General features: G+C 44.4%; 1 protein-coding gene across 2 annotated transcripts in view; it reads right to left on the bottom strand.

Annotated features, from left to right (window-relative positions):
• Tmcc3 (transmembrane and coiled-coil domain family 3) overlaps positions 1–22,737 on the bottom strand; it is a 269,722-nt gene extending 246,985 nt beyond the window's left edge. For both annotated transcript variants that reach the window (XM_021174097.2, XM_021174098.2), the window contains exon 1: positions 22,570–22,737. The gene's annotated coding sequence lies outside the window, so the exon portion shown is untranslated. The remainder of the gene's footprint in view (positions 1–22,569) is intronic.
• Between the last annotated feature and the right edge of the window lie 1,407 nt (positions 22,738–24,144).

The following is a 24,144-nucleotide window of genomic DNA, read 5'->3' as shown; positions in this document are numbered from 1 at the left end:
AAGGAAGGAAGGAAGGAAGGAAGGAAGGAAGGAAGGAAGAGAAAGAAAGAAAGAAAGAAAGAAAGAAAGAAAGAAAGAAAGAAAGAAAGAAAGAAAACACAAACCCTGAGGAATCCATCTTTTTAGCCACACTGAGATTCTCCAAGTGTTTGTGATCTGCACGTGCCAATGCTATGATCGCGTTAGCTCCAGGAATAACTTGGAAAGACATTTTTCAATGATGAGTTTGGAGTAGCCAGACTGAAAGGGATGCTGTCAGTCCATTGCGCGCTCACAATGTACAGTCTCCCAGGCTCACTCCACAAACAACACTTTGATAAAGGAAAGATGAACACAGCTTTAAGGGCTTCAGGGATGTGCCCTACCATCTCTCCCCCTACCTCCGGGTACTTCCTGACCGTCTGGCTTCCAATGCCCTTCTTGTTGATGAAGACCAATGGAATGAAATTTAGGGGAGAGACCGTCAGAGACATCCACCAGAATCCTCCCGATTCCGTGGGGTGGGGGCAGGGGCAGGCTTGAGTCCACGTTTGCCCAGAGCTCTGCCTACTCCCACAGCCGATTCTAACATCCAGCCAGGTCTGTGAATCATGAACAAGAGACTGAGTTCAGACTTGGCAAACAAACCACAGCAGCAGCTTTTAGGGCACTTCAGAGAGAGCCTTCATGGGAGCTACTTCTTTTGATGGTGACAAACAAGTTAACTGTTGTCAGTCATCAAACTCGCAGCAAGAAGAAGCTCAGCTCAGATGTCACACTACAGTTCTTTTGCCATCCTCATTTTCTGAGCCTCTAACTTGGTACCAGTATTGATCTCACAGAACACTCATAAACCAGTCGAAAGCCAGGGTATGTCCGAATGATTGTCGCATATGACCCTATATATGCCAACCATCCTGCTCACTGTCTGTGCACTAAGAAATAGCACACACACACACACACACACACACACACATACACACACACACACACATTCAAATGTAACTTTAATAAATTTGTAGTGCACGTGGCTTTCATACATAAGTCTCATTTTATAGCGTTAGTAAGGAATCATCTAAAGTAGAGGAAACAAACATCCCTGCTCTTGCTTCTAATTGTTACCCCGTTCTGCTGATCTTAAGTCCTTTATTTGGTGTGTAAGCCTAGATTTCTGGCTAAGATGACTGTTTACTAGGATTCCAAAGGATAAGAATAGCATCCTTTGTGGTCAGAAATGGTGTGATGTGCATTAGACAGGGTGTGTGTGTGTGTGTGTGTGTGTGTGTGTGTGTATGTGTGTGTGCTCATGCACAGTGTGACAGGCAGGAGACTGGAATAGGTTTAACTCATGTGGCTGTCTATCATTCACTAAAAGTGAGGAAGTGCTGAGGCAGAGAAGGCGTAACTCACCGACTAGAGGACAAATCAGAGACCTGCCTGAAGCAGGAGGCTTTCTAATACCTTAATGGGAGGACAGCAAATTATGATCCACGGACCAAATATACCCCATGACCCATTTTAGTCTGGCCCGAAACGACTATGTTACTTACATTTCCAAATGAAACATCAGAATAATACTTAAGACCTGTGGATAGTGTGTGGCATGCACATTTCATGTGCATAGAGTAATTCTATAGAAACAAGCCCAGGAACTGCTCATCCCAGTGCAGCCCACTGATTGGATTCATTCACTAATTTGTAGCCCATGGCAGCTTTCTTCTTATACAAAGCACAGTTACATAGTTACAACGAGAGACCGTACAGCCTTTAAGATCCAAATTTTTACTATGTGCTCCTATAAAGAGAAAGTTTGGGGGCTGGAGAGACAGCTCAGTAATTAAGAGTAGTGGCTATTCTTCCAGAGAACGTGGGTTCCGTTCTCCGCACCCACAAGGCAGCTCATTGCCATCAGTATAACTCCGACGCCGGAGTCTAGCGCCCTCTCCTGTCCTTTGTGAGTACTGCTATGGGTGTGGCACACATTCACGAACACTGGTAAAACACTCACCTGTGAGATAAAGATAAGTCAAATCTTTAAGAAGAAATTTTTAAAAGGTTTGCTAACTACTGGTTTAAGACAGTAGGGTGGGGGTGGGGCTGTTAAATGACTTTCTAGAAATCAAACCCACTCTAGCCTTCATTTGCGGAATATGAAATAATTACTTAAACAAAACAAAACAAAACAAAAAACCAAAACACCAAACCCAGCTTAGAATCATCCCAGCTGTATTGTCTTTGATCATGATCTATACAGCAGTAGCCTCTGCCTGGGTGCTCCCAATGAGTTGGGACTATTCTGGGGTTTTCTTGCCCCGAGCGTGGGTTGGGTAGGGCTTCTGCATATCCACTTTCGTTATTAGAACGATAGTTGCATAAAGAGAGGCAGCCAAGCATACTAATGCAGCAGGGCCCTCAGCACAGTCCTGTCTAAGCCTCCCTTTCATTAAGAAATGGATAGTTTTATCCTGTCAACAAATATCGCTAGTTCTGTTGCCATTTCCCCAACATCAATATTCAAAGCATCACAAAAGCCGTGAATAAAGCATAATTCACAACAGAGTGGCGGGAGGGCAGCCTGCCCGTGTCCAGGCGGCTCTAAGCCATTACCAGAAGCCTAGTTTCTGCCATCTCTGAAGGCAGCGCAAATTATAAAGAATTTTCTATTGTTGGACCAGTCAGCTAATTCAATTGTGAGGACATTTCCAGCCCTGTAATTTGGAGGGGAAAGAGGGGGAAGCCTCCCTCTTTCCAACTGCCTGCTGGACTCCTCCGCATCACAGCTTGCTTGGGGATGGAGATAATACCTTCTCCTGCTGGAAACTCGTGTTTGTAAATACCCTGGAAAAGCCAAAGGAACAGCAACATGGTTACAACGATCCGTAGCCAGCATGGCTCATTGCTAACTGTAGAGACCCCTGCTAATAGGTGCCAGGATCACAAATACCGACTACTGGCTCGACAGAGTTCACTCACGTTTCAAACTGTGCGCATCCCTCCTTCCTAGTGTGTTCACTTAACTCTTCTTGGATGGGAAGTTCTAGTTGCAGAACAGGTCTTTAGCTCTCAAGGGGATAAACAAAGCACCCCCAAACTGAAGGACACTGTGAGCTTACTCCCTCCCCTCCCCACTGAGACTTGGATACATTTTACCAGGCCATTACAGCACACAGTCTGAGTGCTAGCTCTGCTAGGGGCCCGTGGCATTTGTGTGTGAGCTTTGCTCTACCTGAGAAAACGGAAGGAATGCCACTACTTCGCATTTGATCTGGATTCAGTGATCTGTGTACTTAGAATGAGTCCATGACACAAGATCATTTCTCAATAAAAGTGTTTAATTTTTTTAAAACAAAAATTGTATTTTGCTAGGAATGGTGCTACGTGGCTGAAGGTCCCAGCTACTCAGAAGGATATGGCAAGGAGTTCAAATCTTCCTAGAGGGACTGGAGAGATAGCTAAGTGGTTGTTTAGCAGTGCTTGGAGCCCTTCTAAAAGACCTGGGTTCAGTTCCCAGTACCCACACTAGGCAGCTGGCAACTGCCTGTAACTGCAGCTCTGGGGGGGGAGGGTGTCCAATATCTTCTTCTGGCTTCGAAGGGCACCTGCACACATGTGATTTACTCTCAGCACACACACATAAGCATAATAAAACACGTGTGTGCATAAATACAAATCTTTCAAAGAAATGCTCAAGGTAGTGAATTTGAGACTAGCCCAGTGAGACTGTAAAATAAAAGTGGCTGTGCTTATAGCACAGGGGGAGAGGGCCTGCCTGTGGATGAGCCCCTGGATTGAATCCCCAACACCACACCCAAAGTGTAGGGAAGGGAAGAAGGTGTGGACAAGAAACCACCCATAAATAAAGAACACAGGACTGTACAAAGTGAATAGTAATTCACGAATATCAGTTACAAGAAGCACGATGGCGTGCTTTGGATAAGGACAGGGTCACAGGGGCTGGGGTAAGCTTGAGACAAGAAATGGAACTCCAAGGGGAACTCAGAGCTAGCTTTTTACTTAAAATCATCTTCCTGAGGCTGGGCATGTGGCTTGGTGGTAAAGCACTTACCCAGGAGGTGTGAGGCCCTGGGCTTGGTTTCCCTCACTAAAAAGAACAATCAGCTTTCAGCTTTCTAGATCTTCTCCCTGCCCTGGATCACTGGGTTTTCCTCTAGGTCATATTCTCAGTGTGCTTTGGCCAATGCCATCACCACCCTACGAGGGTAACTGTTCCTCCCTGAAGTTTGAATTTTTGGAGCTGAGTGGTCATGTGTTTTGGCAGCCCCAGCCCTAACTCCACCCAACCTTTCAAGACTGTTAGGTGAACGAGTTTGAACAGATTTGGTCTTCCAAAATGAGAGAGAAAAGCTGGTTTTGAAAAGGTCAATTAAATCTTTTCAGGTGTATGGAAAACAGACATGCTTGCATAAGCACCGTGCATCGCACGTCTCAAACGTCAAGTCAGTGGAGGTTCCTTTATCAGTAGTAAACCGCGCAAGAACTGAGCTACTCTATTTGAATGCAACACTGGCCTATGGAATCAAGATGTTCAAAAGCATGGAAAATAAGTAAAGCTAAATTTAGACTAGCCCCTGCCTATCACCAAGGCTTAAGGGCCCAGCTACTGGCCAGATGCCAAAAGACGGGCACAGAACTCTCCGCAGCCTGTGGCTGGCTCCTGAATAACTGCAGTTAGCAACCACCCAGCTCACTTACCCATGCTTGCCAGCCCGTGTCCACACTGTGTAGGAAATGTGAGGCTGACTGAGGAGTCACTCGAGATTCGGTTCTGGCCAAGAAGAGACAAGAAGCAACAGACCAGTGAAAAGCAGGAGAGAGATGGGGGAGGGGGGAATGCTTCCAAGTATTCTTCTCACCCAGCCCATCCCCCATGGAGCTGCTGACCTGTCAATGCAGGTGGCCCCAAATGGAATCCCTTCGTGGGATATTTACTGAGTTCCTACCAAGGGCCTTCTTACCATTGCTCTTGGGACCAGATACATCATTTAACTCTCTCAGGAAAAGGGGAGAACACACCTGCCAATCCAATATCAGGCTTACTGTAAAGTCACCATTGAAATCCGCATGAAAAGTCCACAGATCTAGCCATGTACAGAAATACACTCTATAAGACTGTATTGATACCTGGCTATAAGCACCTCATTCCATATGTCAACCTCAATTCCAAGAGGATTAACGACCGAAAGATTAAAGGCGAATTTTAAGCTTTTAGAGCCAGCAAAATAGCTTAGCACATGAAAGCACTTGCCACATGGACATGCCGCCCTGAGTTTGATCTCCGGAACCCACAGGGGAAAAGAGAAATGACTCTCTGAAGTTGTCCTCAGACTGACACGTGTTCACGGTGGCATGCAAATGGCCACACTCAAACACAGTCACCGCACATACACATGTACCATAATACTAATGGAAATAAATATCTTTGAAAAACTAAACTTTCATTGGGATGCATAGCGGTGAGTATCTTCAGTCTGAGGGCATGGGAAGTTTCCTCATGAGAAAAAGCACAAAGCAAATACATTGTAGCCTCAAATACCTCAGGGCAGTGGTTCTCAACCTTCCTAGTGCTGCGACCCTGTAACACAGTTCCTCATGTTGCGGTGACCTCCAAGTACAAAATTATGTCCCTTGCTACTTCACAGCTGTAAATTTGCTGCTGTTATGAATCATAATATATCTGAAATCAGCCAAAAAAAATTACAGAAAAACAAAACCCTCAAATGGCCAAGAACTACACTCAAGCGTGATTCATACTAGAAATCAGAGTCACAAATTCACCCTAAGGAGAAAACATTTCATACCCCTCGCACTTGCGAGGAACACTCAATGCTGACGGTATTAAGTACTGGCAAAATGCAGGCCACTGACACTTCTGGCAAGTCTCGTGGCATTCTGTAGCCCCGATCACATGGTTATCCTAACACCTCCATCCTGAATGCCCACCGATAACACACAAGTAGGTTTGTCAATGCATAGCAGAAGTGTATGAAACTCCCTAAATGCAGAGCACTAACAGACAGACTTAGACTCAGCTCTAGAAACACATGATCAGCTGCTGGCATCAATGGGAAGACTCTTCCATATATGATATTGCACAAAATAATCAAATTACGAAAGGATACGTGCATGCGCATACATTCAAGGTATCATAATATGTTTCATATGTAATGTATATGGTATGGTGAATATAAAGTTTAAAGACATAGAAGATAATAGTACACAAATCTGCTTTGGATTCAGTGAACTATTCACTTAAATGAGTCAATATCACAATATATAATTAATTCTTCATTAAGTGTGTTTAAACATTTTAATTTAAAAAAAAAAAAAGAAAGAAAAAAGAAGAAGTCAGGCGTGGTGGTGCACGCCTTTAATCCCAGCACTTGGGAGGCAGAGGCAGGCGGATTTCTGAGTTTGAGGCCAGCGTGGTCTACAAAGTGAGTTCCAGGACAGCCAGGGCTACACAGAGAAACCCTGTCTCGAAAAAAAAAAAAAAAAAAGATTGTAGTTAGGCAGGAATGGCGGTACATGGTTATGATCCCAGCTATTTAGGGAGGTAAGAAGGTGGGTGACTCAAGAACACACACACACATATCATATATATATATATATACACACACACACATCATATATATATATATATACACACACATATCATATATAAAAACACACATATATAACATATAACATAACACACACATATATCATAAAAGGCCTTGACATGCTAAGTTCAGGATAGGGGCTACCCCTGGTAGAACGTACTCAGAGAGCTCCATGCATATGAGATACATATTTTAGAATCTTTGATTAAAACTTAATTTACATAGATACATACACAGATCTCAACTATATGGTCAATGCCTATGCGTATTGGCCAGCATATGCACCCATGGGAGCCACATGTACCAAGAACTCATCTATTACTGTCATCCGACCAATCTCCCTCAGTCTTCTTCCTCGCCAATCCCCTAGGGCCATGCTTTTATTTCTATAGCTACATGTTAGTGTTTCCTACCCTGGAACTTGACATAAACAGAATTCTAGTCTGTGTTCCTTTATGCCTCACTAGAGACTAGAGATCTGTCCATGTTCAGGCACACATACTCTGTCCTTGTTATCACCGGGTATATCACATTTCATAAAACTACTTCAGTTGGTCTTAGTATTTTCATAGTAGATTTATTCTTTGAGAATTCCATGCATATGTACAGGGTATTTTGATCATATCCACTCTCTACTCCAGCTCCTGAACACATACCTGTCCCAACTTCATGTCTTCTTTTAACCCACTAAATCCAATTAATGTTGCCCATATGTACGTGGGTATAGGGCCATCCATGGGAGTGTCGATAACCTACCAGGAACCACGTCCTTGCAGAAAATGACTCTGCTTTCCCCAGGAAACGTCAGCTGCCAATAGCTCTGTAGCTGAGGGTGGGGTTTCATCCTGCGCATGGCTGTTCTTAGCTCTGAATACAACGGCCCTGTTTCTTCATCCACAAGACAACTTCACAGCAGTCTTCCTCCACTTCTGCCTCTTAAAGGCTTTCTGCCCTGTGATACTTTTTGAGCCTTGGGATGTGTGTGTGTGTGTGTGCATGCGTGCGCACACATGGATGTTTTTCTGTGTGTTTATGTGTTTGTATGTGTGTACATTCATGTGTGTTTGTATGTGAGCATGTGTGTTTATGTGTGTACATTCATGTGTTTGTGTGTGCGTGTATTTGTGTGTGTATGTGTGCCTGCATGTGTTTGTGTGTGCACACACATGTGCATGCAAGTGCTTGTATTTGTATTGTGTACATTCATGTGTGTTTGTGTGTTTGTGTGTGTGTGCGTGTGTTATATGCTCCATTTAAGGCTCAGCTCTCACAGCCACTTATCCAATGTGCTTTGACTAGGTCTCTGCATTACCCACAGTCCATACAAAAAGCAGCTTTTCAGATGAGAGATCAAAGATCTAATGTATGGGTATAAACATAAAGATTTAGCAGAATAGTATAGTATTTCACAGTAGACTTATTCTTCTAGGCCTATAATCTTTTCTGTCACAAATTTTGGGCAGGTTTGTAGACCCAGGCATGAATCTCTCCTGGGCCTTAAAATCCAGCCAGGAAGTAGTTGCTCACCTGCACAACCTCCGCAGCACTGCTGCTCTGATGGGTGTATCTTCCAGGCTGGCCATTCCTGTAGCTAGCAGGCTTCCACACGGGCTAAGACCTCTGATGGCGTTCCCCGTCCAGCAGCCCGCTCAGCATCAAGGAGGAAGCCCCAAGGTCAATACCAGCTTGACCTCTCCATGACCTAAGGTCAAAGTCGTGGTATCTCTGGCAGCTTTGTCTTACCATAAAATTCTGGTAGGCAACCAAGAGCCTGTAGTGTTTGGGGGTGTGGGTCTCTGGGATCTCCTCCAGAGGAAAAAATCATGAGGTAGTCTCACTAGAACTGGGATTTTTTTTTTAATTTAATAAACTAGAATTCCTTGGCGGACTACCTCCAGTTGAACTCTTTGTTATTATATCTTGAGGCATTCTTATAAAATAGGCTTCTATATGGTTTTCTCCAATCATCTTAGTACTAATTATCCCTCTGCTCCCCTTCCTCTGACTCATCCTCCCATTTCCCTCCCTATATAGCCCCCTCCCAATTATTTTCCCTCATTCCACTTGTGTTCTACTATCCCCCTCCTTTGAGACCCATGGTCTCTTTCTAGTTTGTGACTTCTATAGGTATTCTCAGTAAACAGACAAACCTGGAGATTCAAAGCCAGGACCAACAGGTGAGAGGAACGCATGCTATTTGTCTTTCTGGGTTTGGGTAAATTCCCCCGGGGTCACTTCCCGGGCTCCATCCATTTTCCTGAAGATTTCATTTCTCTCTACAGATGACCAATGCTCCACTGTGCACTGGTGTCACATTTTCATGATGCGGTCATCAGTGAAGGGCTGTCTAGGCTGCTTCCATTCCCTGAGGCAGCAGAGATCATGAATGTGCCACCATCTCCACACTACATGGAGTATATGTCCAAGAGTGGGATAAGTGGGTGATATGATAATTCTATCTTTAGCATACTGAGAAACTCCACACTGGTTTCTGTAGTGGCTACACTAATCTGTGCTCCCACAAACAGCAAATAAGTGTTCGTTCCCCTTTCCTCTCCTCCTTGCATGTGCTGTTTGTTTTCTTGATCTTAGCCATTCTGACTGGGATAAAGGAAATCGCAAAGTCGCTTTAACGTGCATTTCCCTTTTGACTGAGGATATGAACACTTCTAAAACCATCTCTTAGCCCTGCATTTCTCCTTTTGAAAACTCTCTGTCCACTTTCATAGTCAGATCCTAATTGGGTTGCTTCCTTAAAGTTGAGTTTTTAAAGATTTTCATGTGTTTTACACATAAGTTCTCTGTCCGATGTGTAATTGACAAAGACAGTCTCCGACTCTGTGGGCTTTGTCCTCGGCTAACTGTTTCCTTTGTCCTACAAAAGCTTTTTTCATTTCAAGATATCCTGCTGTTGATTGTTGGTCTTCTTTCCTGCATGCCTGGGGTCTATACAGAAAGCCCTTATCTGAGCTTATATCTTAGGGTGTACACCCCTTCCTTTCATCTAGAGGTTCCAGATCTGGCATTGAGGCCTTTGATTCATGAGAGGATGTTTTTGTCAAAGCAGACATGTGGGAGAATGTGTTGCTGAGAACAGACATGTGTTATTTTCTGGCAGCAGCCTGGAAAAAGGATATGTGATGCTCTGCTAGAGCAGACACTTGAGAGAACACAACAGACAGTGGACTATGGTGTGTGGTACTGGTACACCTTACCATTCTTCGCTGGTTGTCACTGGGATTTGTTGATGCTGGTCTTTGCTGATGATGCTGTATGGTATTGGTTCACCTTTCAGTTCTCTGATGGTCATCACTGGGATTTGCTGATGCCGGTCTTTGCTGATGCTGGTCTTTGCTGACAAGGCTGTATGGTATTGGTTTGCCTTGCCATACTTTGCTGGTCATTGTTTGTCATGACTTTATAGAGAGAAATACACCAAAAAACTTGTGGTGGCGTTGCAGTGGCTTCTTGCCACTTCTGTGGACTCTTGCTGATCGGCAGAGCCTCGAGGTTTCTTCTGGATCAAACTGTGGTTGCTGACTCATGAATGGTGTTTGGAGTGGATTGAGCTGCCGTTGCTGATTCATGTGAACTGAACAGCTGCTAGCCTGACAATGCAGATTGGATTTGCTCCAAAGACCTCTTTCTAAACAGGTCCCCATCTTCCTTTGCCCTATTAGCCTTTCCTTTCTACTACTTCTGGTGGGTGGTGGGCTAAAAGAGAGGTTAAAGCATCTAAGAACCCTTATGAAAAGTAGGTTTTGAAAAATATAATCCTACAGAGTTTTTACAAGGATGGCATTTTATAGGATAACAATGTTCACATTATACATGAGGATGGGATTGTTTTTCCATCTTCTGGAGTCTCATAAATGTTCTGTCCTTAGTATCCCAACATTTTCATTGAATGTGTCTTTCACTTCCTTGCTTAGTTTAGTTTAGTCCAAGGTCTTTTATTTTAAGCCAATGTGAATGGGATTATTTCTCTGATTTGTTTCTATGTCCATTGAGACTTGCTTTGTGTCCCAATATGTGATTTGAAGAAGCCCAATATGTGATTTGGGCTACTAAGAAGAATAAGCATTCTTTGATGTTTTATGTTTCTATAGAGGTTTCTTAGAGCCATTTGAAACATCATGTCATTTAACCCTTGTCTTAGTTAGGGTTTTACTGCTGTGAACAGATAACATGACCAAGCAACTCTTAAAAGGATCATTTAATTGGGGCTGGCTTACAGGGTCAGCGGCTCAGTCCATTGTCATCAAGGTGGGAACATGACAGTATTCAGGCAGGCATGGTACAGGAGGAGCTGAGAGTTCTACATCTTCATCTAAAGGCTGCTAGCAGAATACTGACTTTTGGGCAGCTAGAATGAGAGTCTTAAAGCCCACACCCACAGTAACAGACCTACTCCAACAGGGCCACACCTTCTAATTCTACCACTCCCTGGCCCAAACATATACAAACCATCACAACCCTAATTCTTTTTATTTAAAATTTTTTAGATTTATTTCTTTTACTTTACTTTACATGTATGAATGCATTCCCTGTATGCATGTATATGCATCGTATACATGCCTGATTCCTACAGAAGTCGGAAGAGGGCATCAGATTCCAGGAACTGGAGACATGGATGAATATGAGCCACCATGTAGATACTAGGAATCAAATCTTGGCCCTCTACAAGAGCAACAAGTAGCCTTTATTGCTGAAGCTTTTTTCAGGCACCTGATTCTAATACTTTATTTTTTGTTCAGTTGGTCTGTTTACTGGTGAGAACTGAGGACTGAAATCACTATGCCTGTGTTGTGTTAATCTGTGAGTTTAAATCTAGTAACATTTTATTTATTTTTGGTTTGGGGTTATATTAAGACAGAGTCTCACTATGTAGCTCTAGCTGTCCTAGAACTCACTATGTAGACCAATCTGGCCTTAAACTCATGGAGATCACCTGTCTCGGCCTACCATGTGCTGAGAATAAAGATGTAGGCCACTATGCCTAACTAAATCTAGTACTATTTTAAATGTGATAAATGGGCCTGGGTTTGCTGCATTTGCATTTAGAATTGCAATGTTCTTTGATGGATTGTCTTGTTGAATTGTCAGTTTGAAGAGACCCCCTTTAACTCTTCTAACTAGACTTAGTCTGAGGTTTAATTTGTCAGATATTAGAATAGCAGCCTGCTTGTTTTATGATTCATTTGCTTAAATACCCTTCCCATCCTTTTGCAAAAGGGTAGTTATCCTGGACGGTGAGATGTGTTTCTTTGAGGCAGCAAAAAAAGATTTTGCTTTTCAGCCAAATACGTTTGTCTATGTCTTTTGGGTGAAGTGAGATCATTAAAAACTGTGCAGTGATTCCTATAATTTTGTTGATTTCTTATTCTTTGTTTAAGGAATGTTCTAGCCTCGTGTAACTCCTGTGTCTCTTAAGTGTATTTATCTTTCTCTTTGGTCCAGAGTATTTCCTCCAATGACCTCTAAAGAGTTCACTTGTGGCCATATACTCCTTTAGCCCATTTTTATCATGGAAAGTTTTTCTTCTGCCTTCAATTATGACAGACTATTTTTGCAGCCACGTGAGTCTGGGTTGACAGTGGTGATCTTTCAGGATTTGAAATACATCATTCTAAACTATTCTTGCTTCTAAGACTATGATTGAAAAAGCCAGCAGTTATTCTGATGAGCCTGCCTTTGTGTGTGACCTGACCCTTCTCTCTTGCAGCTTTCAATAGACTTTCTCTGCTCTGCTTAACTGTAGCAAATTTTCCCTGTGATATGATGTAAGACGTTTCTTCCCTGGTTCTATCTGTCCACTGTTTTTAATGTCTGGATACCTTTCTCTTTCCTAGGTTGAAATTTTTTTCTATAATTTTATTAAAAATGTTTTCTATGCCTCTCCATTTCCTATGTCCTTTTTATGATATCCCAGATTTCTTGCATGTTCCATTGCTATGTTAAAGAAGAAAACAAACTGTCAACAACTTTGACTGAATGGCTCAATCTTTCTATTTTGTCCTTAAATTCTGATGTTCTATCATACATATGGTCTATTATTGGTGAGACTTTCCACTGAGTTTTTTTTCAAAGATTTATTTATTTTATGTATATGAGTATACTGTCACTGTCTTCAGACACACCAGAAAAGGACATCAGATCCCATTACAGATGGTTGTGAGACACCATGTGATTGCTGAGAATTGAACTCAGGTCCTCTGAGTTAAGAGCAATCAGTGCTCTTAACCACTGAGCCATCTCTTCAGCCCTCTATTGACTTTTTTTATTTGCTCTATTGTGCTTTACATTTTTACCCTCATCTTGGTTTGGGTTTCTTTCACTATTTCTATGTCTTTATTGAATTCTAATTTTATATCATGAGTTGTCTTCTTGTTCCATTCAGCAGTTTGTGTTCCTTGGAAAAATATCTGTTTCCTGCTTGAGTTGAACATATTTTCACTCATTCTCTTGAATTCTGCATCTGGAATCTCACATAAGTCATTTCCCCTGGGTGACAGTATGATGGGATTGGTAATTTTGGAAGAAAATATATTGCCCTCCTTGGGTTGGGATGTGACTTGCGTTTTGTGCTGGGGTCTGCCCATCTGGAGTTCTAGCATTTATTAAAGTTTTGCTGTTATTGTTGACGGTGGAGCTGTTCTTGTGAGGTTGTTGTTCTTCTCTTATTGTTGTGTGTACTGTTCAGGAGAGACCAGGCTGTAGTGTAGTTGTGTTGTGTTCTTCTATTAGACTTGTGTCTGTCCTGGCCACCAGGGTCTATCTGCAGTTTACTCCTGTGTGCTGTGTACTCTCTGAAGCAACAGTCTCAATTCAGCAGCTTATCCCACTCTGATAATACAGTAGCGGATGACTACGAAACGCACACTTGATAAGTACTGATAGTTTCCGGGAGTAAAAGAACCCTTGTGGAACTGTTGATTCTAGTGTGTTCATTATTGGGAGTATGACTGGGAAGAAAAATGAAAGAAGCAAGCACTTGTGGTGAGAATAGAAATGTGTATTTGGCTGCTAGATGGGAGATGGAGGAAGGAGACACACACAGGAGTGGTAATAATTGAGGCAAGAGAAAGATGGTGGGGAGGGGTTCAAGTGTTGGCTAACAGTAGGCTAAGAAGACATGATAGAGACTTGTACCCCACTATCATAAACCAAGTGAGCCTCTGGAGATGTGTACTATCAAGAGGAAAGAGTATTGGAAAAGAAAAAGGAGGAGGAAGAAGAGGAAGAGGAGAAGGAGGAAGAGGACAAAGAGGCAGAGGAAGAGGAGGAAGAAGAGGAGGAGGAGGATATAGAACAAATAAAATGTGCTAGAGGTCAGCGCTCCCGTTGGCTTGACCTAAGCTGCTGTACAGGGAAGGACTATTTGCAGAGGTAACCAGACTGGGTGGAGATCAACGACAATGAAAGAATGACCTAGATGCTGTGTTTTGTCTTTGGTCACTGAGCTAACCCTACACTGTCTTCCTGACCTCACCCCTAACTCTACTCCTTGTGGATCTGTACCAGGCCTGTTCCCCTGTGTCGTCTCAGCTCTAAATCTGTGTGAGTTTTCCTTGCAGAATCACTTGGGTTTCTTCTGTGAGCCTACTGTCCAGCTGGAGGAGATCTGCCTGGCTGTAGTTGCTGTGATCCTAACACCAGCAGCACAGGGATGTGTGAGATGCCGCCCTGTCTAGAGTTGTGTTTAATCCCCACAGGCTCATGGTTCCCTCATGGTGGCCCTCGTGGCAGGCACCGGGGACCCCGCCAACAAACCCCAATCGGTGTAACTTTTCTAGAGCTCTTGGAAGATAAACTTTAGCCTTGTTGGCAGTTATCACCAGGGTCTGCAGGACTCTGCACCAGCACCCACTGCACTGGGCTCAATCTTGACGAATCCAGCTCTGATTTTAGTATGTTTGTTTCTAAGTTAGAGCAAGTATTCGGGTATCAATATATTATTGGTATTATTCCTCCCCCATTTTTCCCCACATATTAAAACTCTGTTTTTTACCACCTTTTTATTTTTAAAGGAGAGGCTATAGCCTGCTAGAGATGTTTTAGATTCTATTCCTAAGGGTAAACTGTTTGAACTGTAGATTATACATAGTGCTATCTCTGCTAGATACTGTAGCTCTTGGTATCTGGCTATGGTGATATTGAATCAGTAATTCAAGAGGTGTTGTATAGAAATCGGCATTTTCCACAAGGGGTTCTTATGTACAACAGATTCTGTGAGCCACTGTTTATAAGCCCGTCCTATGTGCGGGGTTCTAGACCCCAGGGCAGCCATCATCATCTATATATCAGTAACTTTAGAACAGACTCTCCCAAGATGCACATCTCCATACCCACCCAGCTACCTGAAATGGCTTGAAGGCATCTCAAACTCAAAGCAACAAGGCCCAAGCTCTAGTCCTTTCCTTTCTCTTCAGAGCTTTTAGTCCCTCTTCACAACACCACCACACGCCTCAGCCAAGCAGGAAGTTTGGAGATAGTCACTCTGTGTTTCTTCCCTGGTCTCCCATGTCTTCTCAGCCACCAAGGCCTCCTGATTCCACTGCCAAAATCTTGACTGCCCACAGGTCCTTTTCCAGGGTGTTTCACAGCGTATATCCTCACCCGGCCCATATCTGCCTTTCTAGACTCAATTCTTGCCCTCCGAGTACCTGACCTATCCTTCCGGCCACTCCGAATCCTGCTCCGTCTTCAATGCGTGCTGCCTCTTTCCCCTTTCCACTCAGGCTATGCGCGCTGCCTGCATGTGCTCTTCCTCCTCCTCCTCTGGCTGTCCATTGTATCCTTCGAGTCTCAGCTAGCCGCCAGCCTCATTCTGGAGAGACTTCGTGAACTACCACACAAACTAAACAAAGAGCTCCCGCTACAGAGTCCCACCTCTGTATACTCTCCACACAGCAGTACACACAACAGATAACACTGTTTGGCTCCGTGAAATGGGGGCCATGAAGAGCTGCTCGCGCAGGACAGACTCCAGGGATGTCACAAGAGCGCAAGTCTGAATTCCACATGTGTGATGAGTGTTGTCTCATTAAATCTGTCCTGTGTGGAACAGCACCTATGAAATGCAAACACCCCTCCCCCGCCCACACACACACACACACACACACATGCCATTCCTTCAGTTTGAAGGCACACACAATTTTAAATTCAGAAAGTCATATTTTATCAGTATTTGTATTTTATATACCAGCTGCTCTGGCAAATCGTGTCACAGATACCAGGGTAGTTCATTGACAGAAGCAAGAGGTGACATGCCCCAGAGCTAGCTAGCCAGATTATTGTTTTTGTTTTTGTTTTTGTTTTTGTTTTGTTTTGTTTTGTTTTGTTTTTCAAATTAAAAAAAAATGCCCAATACCTTTTTCAGTAGTGTCTCCCCTTGGTTGTATGGGAGGCACTGCGGCTGAAATCTTGCTAGGATTGTGGTGATGAAAATGGAAAGGCTTTTGGCAAAAAGACTGAAGCTTTATATCTTCTGTGTGCTGTGACTTTTGGCTGCAATCACAGCTGGCTGCCAAGGATGGAGGCTGCCTACGAGCTCCCCAGCAGCCTCGCTGGAGCACGAGACTCAATTTCAGTCATCTAGGGCTTTTTTTTTTCTTGTAGCATAAACATTAAGGGCATAGACTTTGGTGCCAAGACACTTCCTTTAAAATCCCTGTCACAACGTTTATTATCTGTAGCATGCTAGGCAAACGACCTAGCCATTCAGTAGCTAGCTTCCTTGCCTGGAAATGAGAACAGAGTAAAACCTAGTTCATAGTTTTGTTTCGAGAACTAAGTGATTAATCAATTACCTGTTGTGTGCTTGGCTTAAGAGTCCTGCTGGAAACATTAGCTAGTCCTATTACTCAGTGTATCTAGATCTGTAGAAATAGGTCTGGGGAGGAAGGGATATGAAGAACAATAGAGATGATGGAATCAGAAGGGATTTGCCAAGTAGTATTAAAAACTAAGTCTTTGTATAGGGAGCTAAGAATGGATCAATTTGCATTCCACCCAGATGTCCCTCAACAGAGGAATGGATACAGAAAATGTGGTATACTTACACAATGGAATAAACTACTCAGCTATTAAAAACAATGACTTCATGAAATCACAGCCAAATGGCTGGATCTAGAAAATATCATCCTGCGTGAGGTAACTCAGTCACAAAAAAATACACATGGAATATACTCACTGATAAGTGGATATTAGACAAAGAGCATAGAATATCCACAATACAACTCACAGACCACATGAAGCTCAAGAAGAAGGAAGACCAAAGAGTGGATGCTTCAGTCCTACTTAGAAGGAGGAACAATATAATCAAGGGGAGTAGAGGGTGGGAGGGACTTAGGAGGAAGAGAAGAGGGGGAGGGGGAAAAGAGGGGAAGAACCAGGTATGGGAGGAGATGGAGGAAATGTACAGAGGATCAGGAAATTGAACAGATGTGTGTAGCAATGGGGGGATGGGGAACGGGGGTAGCAACCAGAAAGTCCCAGATGCCAGGAAAGCAAGAGCCTCCCAGGACCCCATGGGGATGATTAGCTGAAATACCCCAAACAGGGGAGAGAAAAACCTGTCGAGACCATATCCAGCGGTTAGGGCATAGCCCCCCAGTTGAGGGATGGGACCACTCACCCATCTCCAAAATTTTAACCCAGAATTGTTCCTGTCTAAAGGAAATACAGGAACAAAGAGTAGAGCAGAGACTGAAGGAAAGGCCATCCAAAGACTGCCCCACCTGGGGATCCATCTTGCATGTAGATACCAAACCCAGATACTATTGCTGATGCCAAGAAGTGCTGCTGACAGGAGCCTGATACAGCTGTCTCCTGAGAGGCTCTGCCAGATCCCAACCAATACAGATACAGATGCTTGCAGCCAACCATCGGACTGAATACAGGGACCCCAATGGAGGAGTTAGGGGAAGGACTGAAGGAGATGAAGGGGCCTTATCCGGCATCAATGGGAGGGGTGGCCCTCGGTCCTGTGAAGGCTTGATGCCTCAGTGTAGAGGGATGCTAGGGCGGTGAGGCAGGAGTGGGTAGGTAGGTAGGGGAGCACCCTCATAGAAGCAGGGTAAGGGGGGATGAGCTAGGGGGTTTGCAGAGGGGAGACCGAAAAAAAAGGGGATAACACTTGAAATGTAAATAAATAAAATATCTAATTTAAAAAAACAAAACAAAAAACCCTGAGTCTTTACCACAGCTGACCACTCAAGTCAGAAAACCCTTAGTCGTGAATTAACAGGTCAGCAAAAGCTGTCAGGCTAGATTTGAACCCAGGTAGATTGTGTCCCAAGATAAAGTTCTGAGCCACTGAGAAATATCCTGTCTTCACATCTTTCCCTTTGTGGGACTGGAATTCCATAAAGGAGAAACTGGAATAAAAGGACTTGGCAAATACAAAGGAAGAAAGTGTAAACAAAACAAGGTCGGGCTTCAAGCTTCTCAACTTTTTTAAAAGAGGGAAAGAGATGGGCGTCCCTGTAGCAGTGCCCCTAGGCTGTGAAAGGATCCACTGTCTTTGTGGACACGTTGCTTTGAATTCAGTAGGCCAGAGAGAAATCAAGATCACCTCTAAAGACTTCAAAAGTCTGACAAGCTCCTCAGATCCAAATATGAAGCTGAAATGACAGGCACGAGGAAGGAGGCTGTCTAGGGTGCTCTGGAATCGGACTGCCCAAGAGTCAAGGCCTTACTCGGCTCCAGACTCTCAGAGCTCAAACTGCCTGAGCCCTGAATTTTGCAGTTTATAAAACAGGAACAAAGACTTCTGTCTCTCTATGGATTTAAAAGACCTAGATACAGCGCTTAGAGAAATGAGGGAAGACAGACACAGTTACATTGGCGTAACAGTATATCAGTTCCATCTCTATGGAGCCCATTTGGTAATACTCTGTTATTTATTTCATTAAAACAGCCTTCCGTAGCACAAAAAGTGCACTGAGTATCCTAACAGGTACTGTGCAAATATTCACTTACCAGATCTGTGGTCGGTTGTTTGTCAAAATGGTGGTGGTGACCCCGGGTAGTTAACCAACCCAAAATGGACTCATTGGGGGTGTTTGTTTGTTTTGGTAGGATTTTTGTTTCATTTGTTTTGTTTGGGTATTTTTTTTTTTGGTCTTATTGTTTGCTTTGATTTTCAATTTTTGGGTTTTTTTTTTTCTGTCTTTGTTTTAGAGAGGCAGGAGAAGGGAGAGAATATGAAGTTGGGTGTGGTCAGAGGTAGGGACTCTCTAAGAGGACTTGGGGGAGGGGAAGAATATGATCATATATATTTTATGAAAAGAATTGCATTGAAATTAACAGTGGTGATGAATGAGACTCTGTCACTGTGTCCTTGTCCTTAGAGATTCCCCATCACAGACTCTGAGTGTAGTGTTGTGACTTGCTTTGTTCACTAGCCAATGGACACAAGCAGAGGCTTGAAAAGGGCTGTGCTGCTCCTGGGAGCCGAGCAGTGGCACCTTGATGCTACCTTATGAAGAAGTCTGAGCTTATCTCCTGAAGCCTGACAAGTCACCTGCCCCTCAGATGATGTTCCCAAAGGCCAACTCACCTGTCAATCACCAGACATAAAAGATCATCCTAGACTGCCCACCTTTCAGCTGACCAATGGACTGTCTGTCCACAGAAACATGACAGAACCCAACGAGATCATTGGGCGAGTCCAAATGAGTAGAGCCATTGAGTTGAACCAATCAAAGGATGTGAGCTAAGCAAAATGGTTGTTACTTGAAGCTACTAAGTTTTAGGGGTGACTTCTTATGCAAAGCAAACTAAACTTAATTATACAGTCCTCCTGGTAGATAGTATTTTTCTCCATATTTTGCAAAGGAGGCAACAGAGGCAAAGAGGAAGGGTCCTTGCACAGCTTATAAGAATCATCAAGATTCCACAGAGGTAATCAGTGCTTAAAATGTCTTTCCTGGGTTTTTGGTTTGTTTTTTTTTTTTTTTAGCCTATAGAAATACAAGTGTTTATGTCATTCAACCATCAATTAATCATACATAAATCATACATAATCATACATGCATGCAGAAAGAGTTACATGTAAGAGTATTCACTGGGACATGATGACATCATCAGAAACAATTCTAAGGCTATATAGCCATGCAAAGACGTCGTGTATGCAACTTTAAAAAAGAGCTGTAAATACTGAACTTGTAAGCAATAGAAAAAAGCAAGATGCAAAGGGAGTATACTTGCATGCATCCATTTGTGTGTAAAAAAGAGCATCATATAAGTGTTTGTATTGCGCAGGTTATTCCTGAGAGGACATAGAAGTGGTTTCACATCGGTTACACTGGGAGGGAAGCCACTGGTTGAGCACCATAAGAGCAGGCATGATTTTTATTGTAAACCCTTTCTATATTGTTTGCATTTGTGCCAGGCAAATGTATTGGCTATTAATTCTTAACTTAAAAGGTTGTTATGCAAGGAGACGCCTGGAACAAAGAAAGCATTCTTTCAAGAGTGGTGCCAATGTAATGCCTTTTCTACCTCTGATTTCTAACTCCTTCTAACAAATACAAACTTAAAACAGTCTCTGCTTTCAAACTCCTGGCCTTGCACAGAAAAAAAGAAAGAAAGAAAAAGAAAGGAATGAAGAAAAAGGGAAGGAAGGAAGAAAGGAAGGGATGGAGGGAGAAAGGAAGGAAGGAAGGAAGGGAGGGAGGGAGGGAGGGAGGGAGGGAGAGAGGGAGGGAGGGAGGGAAAATTGGAGGTTCAAAAGTAACTAACCAACTATTAGCTCTATGGGAAGAAGCTAGTGAAGACTTGGCCATGTAGTTTTAGGGGTATTTAGGACTGGCAACATGACATGCATGTGACCAGCCTCAGGTCCTGGTCCATTCAGGTTGCTACAACAAAATACCACAGCCTGGCTAGCTTATAAACAACGGAAATGTATTCCTCACAGTTCTGAAAGCAAGCGAATTCCAAGATCACGTTCCCTGGCAGATTCAGTGTCTGTTAAAGGCTTGGACACTGGCTCACAGGCTCCCCCGCCCCATTCTCTCACACACCCATTCTCACACATAATTAAAGGGAAGGGCTATTGCCCTGGGATCTTTGGAATACAGAAGCCATTTGTAAGGGTTCTGTCTTCATACTCAGTCGCTTCTCAAAGGTCTTCTTAATACCAACATCCTGAGTATGCAATTTCAACCTATGTTTAAAGTAGAGAGACATAACCACTCAGACTTGCACTTAGAGAAACCCAGTTAATGGGCACCTTTGGAAGTTCTCCATCTGACTTTCCTTAGGTATCTTCACCTTCATGAAAGAACACAGCCCAGGTAGTTCTTTTTCTTTTTTTCATCCTAATAGAGTCTCTCTCTGTCTCTCTCTGTGTGTCTCTCTGTGTCTCTCTGTCTCTCTGTCTCTCCCCCCCAAAAACAAAGCTCTTGGCTATCATGTTCCCCACTGAGCTCTTAGAGCTTAGAACCTTAGAGCCATGCCTGTAGTTAGTAGGTCTGTGTGTTCCTTACAATGGGGGAGGCATTTAACGGCTTCCAGTCCCAGAGGCTGATGTAAAGGAAAGCAGAGCCCAGGGATTCGCATTGCCAGCCAACACCAATCTCTTGCATTCCAAGACAGGGAGCACGCAATTCAGTTTAATGTACTCTGGCCAACACCCTCCGCCTCCAGCTGCTGACGTCCCCTCTTAAAGACCCTACTTATCCGCAGCTTATCCCAGCTGTGATGTGCCTTAGTACGTTGGTGGTCGACAGTAAAAAGTTACTGATCTCTGAATTTGGAGTTCAAACAAGTAACTCCACTAAGGCCGGTTGCTCCACACCAATGCCAGCCTGGCTGGAATCCTGTTTGCCCCAGAAACACCTGAGCAGGTTTGGAGCGAATCCAAAGGTAAAGACAGGTAAATTTCCATGTCAGCTCACCCACAGATTTTCAGCGGCAACTAGAACTGGTTGTATTCACTCTAAGTGCCCTTCAAATATCTTACTCCCCTACATAGGGGACACACACACACACACACACTCACACACACACACACACACACACTCACACGACTTAATTCTAGCACCATTGGAAAAAAAAACAACAAACAAAACAAAAAATACTAAACAGTAAAATTAAAAACTAACAACAACAACAACAACAAAAAAAAAACCCAGTAGAGTTCTCTTTGAAATATCCCGTCAGCTGAGAGGCAGAAATCATGGAAATTCCCCCGCAGATGACCAAACCAATCGCTGAATACATACATAAACTAACCCCAAACTCCAACCCCAAGAAAAGCAAAGGCCCTGGTGGGAAAGAGAATCACTCTGTTTTGCAATATCTCAGCCTTGCATCTTCAGAAATAAAACTCACTAGTTTCTTCCTTAGTACCTCAGGGGTAACCAAGGTTAGGTCCTCCCAGGTCTATACTAGAAATGCTGAGATTTCCACATCTGAATGAAGCAGCCTCCACCCCAAAGTCATAATCAAAGGCACACTGGGGCTGGTAACCCATACCATTGTGTAGATTAGCACCCCCTGGGACCCTCCCGCTCTCTGGGGCTGCCAAGGGGGATGCCCCCTGCGGCTGAGCCGGTCCATTTTCATTGTCATCTTTGTACGAAGAGTCCCTACTGGAGATGCCTAGGAGGCTGCCGCGCAGGGCGCCTCGGGAACTTCGCAGGCAGCTAGCTGGGCTAAGCCCCAAGTCCTGCACCTCGGGGGAGGGGGACAGGGGATGACTGGAGGGGACCACTGCCCCGCCCGCACCCTGTCCCCCCTGCAGCTCCTCCCGGACCGGGACTCAGAGCTTACTGTTCCCATTCGCCTCCTTTGGGCGGGCAGCAAGGGATCCCAACTGACGCCTGTAAAGTTTCCTTGGCTGATGGGGCCACACGCACCAAGGCCCCAAGGTGGATAGGTGGCCAGAGGTGTCGCGGGCCACCTCGCTGCGACCATTCCCACCCTTCCCTTGCTCACACCAGGGAGACACACTCACCCTCCGCATGCTGCTGGCCCCCACAGGCCTGGCGCGGCGCAGAGGGGACTTGTCTCCGTGTACGCTGAGGCCAGGATCGAGACGGGCGGGGCTCGCCGGGCTGCGCGGTGACAGTGGTTGTGGTGGCCGTTTCAAACCGCGCGCACTCGGCTCTTCTTGCTTCGGCTCTAGCCTCAGCCTGGAGTTCTCCTCCGATCACTGCAGGAGCCGATCCCCCGTGTCTGGAGGCTCCCGGAGCCCAGTGGGAGAAAGTTCCAGCTGCGCGCGAGGCGGGTGCGGGAGCTGAGTGTTCGAGGGAGTGACGGGCGGGGAGCGGGGGCGGTGATGCGCCACCTCCAAAGTACCTTGGTTTTCCCTTCCCACGCCAAAGGCACACTCCTGTCAGTTCCTACTCTAGAGGTTCCGTGTTTGGGGAGTTCTTGGGGTGGGGTGGGGGTGGGGATGGAAGGGTTTAAAAGTTGAATAGGAAATGCGGGATCAAGTCAGGGATGGAGGAATGACCATCACATGGAGCATAGTCCATGTAGTCCCTGCCTAGCAAAGTTGCTCAGCAGAGGGCAGTCCCAACCTCCAGGCCAGCAAAACCCACAGGTCGACCTGCTTGCAAAACTGTCTCCTAACACACAGCCTCCCACCCCAACTTCTCCAAACCACTCTGGAAGGCCATCCTCAAATGTTAATTTGGGGTGCGAGGGAGAAAGGGCATAGTTCCCCAGCCACAAATACACTGCACACCTGTGAGCTAGGATGCCATTCTGCCAGATCCAGGCCAGGATGGACCCGGGCCTTTTGCTGCTTTGACTGCCAGCAAAGTAAAGAAAGCAGTGTAGAATTCAAGGTTGCTCGAATTCCATAGCGAACCAATATGCCTTGTTTGTCAAAGACTCTTTGAAAGACTTGCAAAGAAGCGTGAGTACCCAGAGCTAGCCTTGACAGGTAAACGGGGTGGGGGGTGGTGGGGGGGTGGTGGTGGTGTAGGCTCTGGTAGGTAAACATCTCTGATGAATGGATGCAGCATATTCTGACAGATCATCACTTATCACTGCTGTCAAAGAAGTGCCATTATAATTTTCTGGAACCCATAGACTGTCAGCAACACAGAGAGCCCATAATATCACACAGACTAAGTACCCTAATGATCTAATGAATAAAACCATTTTGTCTGGATCTCTCTGGTATTTATCAAGAAAGATAAGGGAGGACTGACTGATGTCAAGAGAGAATAAAAAGAGGAAATTAATGAAGCCTGCTGCTTCCCTTTTCCCTTCATTTTATGATCTGCCTACAGTGGGTGTTTTTCCCCCCTTGATCTGAATTTCATCATATTGTTCTTTGATGTTTTTTGCCTTTGGGGAAATAATAACAATTTTAGTAAGTGTGCTTACTTATGAACCATGTGCTTTCTCTGTGATCGCTTGCAATCCACAACCCCATTAACTATGATTTTACGGCTTTATACTCCAAGAAGGTAGATAATTTACCCCAAGTCACGCAGCCTGCTGATAATACAGCCAGGCTTTCAACAGCGGCTGCCCACTCTCTCCCAGCCAGTACCCCATTCTGTGTTCTGCTTCA

Source organism: Mus caroli, chromosome 10, assembly GCF_900094665.2.
Source record: "Mus caroli chromosome 10, CAROLI_EIJ_v1.1, whole genome shotgun sequence".
NCBI lineage: Eukaryota > Metazoa > Chordata > Mammalia > Rodentia > Muridae > Mus > Mus caroli.
This window is presented reverse-complemented; position numbering and strand designations above follow the sequence as displayed.